The sequence below is a fragment of the Cryptotermes secundus genome, unplaced genomic scaffold, assembly GCF_002891405.2.
Source record: "Cryptotermes secundus unplaced genomic scaffold, Csec_1.0 scaffold142, whole genome shotgun sequence".
NCBI classification, from domain to species: Eukaryota; Metazoa; Arthropoda; class Insecta; order Blattodea; family Kalotermitidae; genus Cryptotermes; species Cryptotermes secundus.
Genome location: NW_019743148.1, coordinates 464,847 through 468,851, shown reverse-complemented (window position 1 = coordinate 468,851; position 4,005 = coordinate 464,847). Strand labels below are relative to the sequence as shown.

Here is a 4,005-nt window from a genome sequence, read left to right as displayed (position 1 = left end):
CTCAGGTCCTCTTGCCACAGCCGCCCATGCAGAACTCTTGTCAAATGACAACTAACTGGGTCCCAGGCTGGCGGCCATTTTATCCGAACTCCCAGTCTTATCCTCACGGGTTGACTTTGAACTGACAATTGACAATCTAACTCTCTCACTCACCAACCAGCCACTTCATGTCACGTCACTTCACTTAACTGAACTGCAGCTCAGCTGGCGTCCTCGTTATACATCCACGGGGAGGACCCCATCAGAAAACACCGCTTCCTACAATCCTTCTACTGTTGTCATGGCATTTTCCTAGTGACAGACTGGATACCATTTCCGTGAGAACGTGTTAACCGAGGCGTTGCCTAGAAAAGTTTTTTTCTCCTTAATTGAAATCATTTTCTGAAAATACTGAAACGTTTGCTTTTTACATTGACCTACTATAACCGAGAATAATATACTTCGGCAGCATAATCAACTTCATATTAATAAAATGTGTATTTACATATGCACAAATATATATTTATAAATTCCCACCGGAAGCTTTGTTTAATTATTATCTTGTCAATGAATCCAATCACCCAATCCAAACCCCGTCTACAAATCATGCATACCCCCTCCCACACGTGACAATATTGTCTTTATCTTCGGGGTAGAAGACGGAGGCTGTACGTTCCTTCGAAATCTGCTAACAATTTACCGCATTGGGTGATGTCATAATGAAGAAGACCACATTATGACACTTCAGAGATATGCTAATACTGTCGGTATACGCTTTCTGTTTCAGTTGTCAACAGCTCTTTCGAAATTAACTAAACCTGCGCTTATGTCCTTAATTTTCGTTCCTATGATGAACAGATATCGATAAGTCAACCTCCGAGTTAATGTATTAGAACTTCTTACGTATTCCAATACTGCAGAAATTCTAATAGCGACCGGTCCAACGTCAACATTTGAAAAGCATCTTCTATAAATTGATCATCAAAGAGCCCTTCATTCAAAGGGAATCACTAATGCGGTTCAGATTTATGGTAACTATGTTAAACTTCTATGTTTGAGCACACAACAGCATAACATATAATTATTAGGACTACTGAATATGTAGACAGAAGAACATTGCAATCGGATGGTGATACATGTGAACGGAAGTATTTAATATTGCCAAAGGTTTTTCCATACAGTAGTATCTTGTTAACTGAGGAAGGTGTCACTTTCAATATCACAAAGAGATGAAGATTTATACAATACTCAGCATCGTATCGCTCTTTCCGTTCAACATCGAAGCAACTCTTGACAGAAACGTCATTCGATTCATTGACGATTATTACACCTACCAAAATGTCCGCGTAATAACAACTTTCACGTGCTCCAAACATGGTACTGTATATACCAATATTTGTATTCCGTAAAAAAACTATGGCTAACATATACTACATATTTCCATAATACATGGCCGTAACTAATCAGCGAGCTTGTAAATGTTTATCATTTGTGTAATCACTACTATTCATACAAATGTATTGTTAATGCTTCAGGAATTATTAGGTATATGATTATTATTATTATCGATGTTAAAGTCTATCGTCGTCTTAAATCCTGCATCTCCCTTTTGGAAAATATTAGCCTTCGCGTTCCTTCCTGCAATATTAGGGACTTCTGCTCAGTGCACCCATGCTGCCAACGCGGTGGGCAAAGATCTCGACATATTTGCAGTCGGGGCCGTTTCTCTCAATCAAATTTATACTCATTAACCTAAAATTTTTAATAATATTTGTTCATAATTCTAATGTTTCGTGTTATGTCGTTCTTTGTTTAGTTTGTATTAATGTGTTTTCTTCCTCCAGTGCTTGCCTGTAATTTGTCTTGGCCCTTATAAAGATAACCAGCGGCACGCACACAGGGAGACTACACAGAATAACACCTATACAGTACTAGAAACAAGAAGAAGCCGCTGCAGCACTATAGACATAGGGCGAGTAACCCTGACAATTTTAAATTTTAAAATTTAGAGAAAAAAATTTTAAAGGATTTAAAATTAGAACCGAAGATTTTATAAGTGCTAATTTAGAGAAAACAAAATTAACGTGTGTAAATAACAAAGATATCAATAAAGTAGATTTTGGTAATAACAACGAAAGGAACAATCAGGAAGACCTGTGGTTTTAAATTTTAAATATTATAAATAAGTGCAGTGTAACAGATACGTGAGTAATACACCTGATGATGGCCGTTTGGGGCCGAAACATGTAGTGTGTAAAGGAGAACAAAACGAAAGACCTATAAATATAGTTTGCACTTAGGACGGAGTTATATCATATATTGGCCTTTATATTGTGTCTGTACATAATGTAATTACTTGTATCTACACTGTGCTCTGTCTGTAATTGGCCTTGTAGCTGTTGACTCGGCACATAAAGAATAAAGAATTTAATTCAATTATTATTACAACAACGCCACCTGTGAGTCGATTGTCTAGAATATGTCGGAGCCTCGACGTCTCACACCCTTACGGGCCTCCACGGCCTGTTACAGGGATAGCTTTATTGTCTTATATTTTACGATTATTATTACAAATACAGAATTTTATTACTATTTTTATTATAAAAAGCTTAATTTTCGTATTTCATCATCCGAATACAGATTAAATAAACACATAAAAGGCTAATAAAGTATTTTAAAGAGACATCAAATTAAATACTTGGAAATCAGAAAGAAAACTCACGTGGGCATTAAAAAAGGATATTAAATTCGGAAAACGCTTTTATTACTCGCTTTCGAATCTTTTTGTATTTCCATCCATCCAAGAAACTGAAGATTAACATGTGGAAAAATACACAATATTACCTACTGTACAGTATATAGGCGTGTACGGGGAAAATAGGTCTGGCAAGATTAGCGATACTTAAGAACGAAGAAAGCTTCATACTTCCTACTATTGACCAGATTTTACACGGACGATCAAATGAAACTACGTCTGGGGTTTTCTTTCTTTCGTTTCTTGTAGGTTATTTAAGGGCGCTATCAGTAACAGACTGGAATGTGTCGAATAACTGGATGATACCGTCACGATTTGGGGTTTGTGCGTAACTTATAAAACGGGTTTTGGATTGAATAAGCTAAAGTTCTCCCTGTGCTCACCTAATTAAGCACTACGCCGTGAAGGAGTACCGGGAGTGGATGTATAGATCCACATTTTCTTGACCTCGGCACTAGTTGGAGGTGAGTGGTCAGCTTCACATCCCTTCGGCTTTACCCCCGGAGAAAGAGCCACCGGTACCCATTGGATAGGAGGCTGGGTGGGCCCCAGAGCCGGTATGGATCCTGTGGAGAAGAGAAAATTCTTGCCCCTACCGGAACTCGAACTCCATCCCCTCGGTCGTCCAGCCCGTAGCCAGTCGCTACGCCGACTGCGCTAGGGGTTTTCGATTGGATGGTTGGATTTATTGCACCTCACACATTCACACAGTTCGGGACTACAGGTACTACAGCACTATCGCTAATTTATACACTTCCCAGTTCGCCGCTGCATACGCAATAGGATCCTCAGTCTTCACTAGCCGTATCCTGGAAACGGATTTATAACCGTCTCACTGTCATTTCAGCTCACACATGAAGTCTTCTTGGCAGAGTATAATTCCTTTCTTGCCATTTCTTCTCAGTCACCTTCGTCTGCCATCTCCAGAACTCGAGAGTCAGTCACTTTACGAGTGGCAGTTTACCGCCCATCAGTTCGCCTTGGCGACAAGCCCCTTGAGACTCACGGCCAGCATTTTCTCAACTGAATACTTGCTTTCATTTTTCTTATGTAACATCCTCTCTGACGAGAGTATGGGTCTGTAGTTCACAAATGCCGCTGGCCCTCGCCAGCGCAGTCATTCTCCTGAGGGTCTCATGACCATATTCTACTGTCTCAAATTCGAGACTTTCCCAACCAGGAGGGCCATGTCCCCGTATTTATATACCCCAGGAACAGGGTGGCCTAGTTATACGTTCCCTTTTCGTCGCTTTCTATGACTCGCAGTTCTA

At 39.8% G+C, this 4,005-nt stretch overlaps 1 protein-coding gene across 5 annotated transcripts in view; it reads right to left on the bottom strand.

Moving 5' to 3' along the window:
* Positions 1-4,005, bottom strand: part of LOC111873758 (facilitated trehalose transporter Tret1) — a 186,858-nt gene that overhangs the window by 128,346 nt on the left and 54,507 nt on the right. The window lies entirely within an intron of this gene.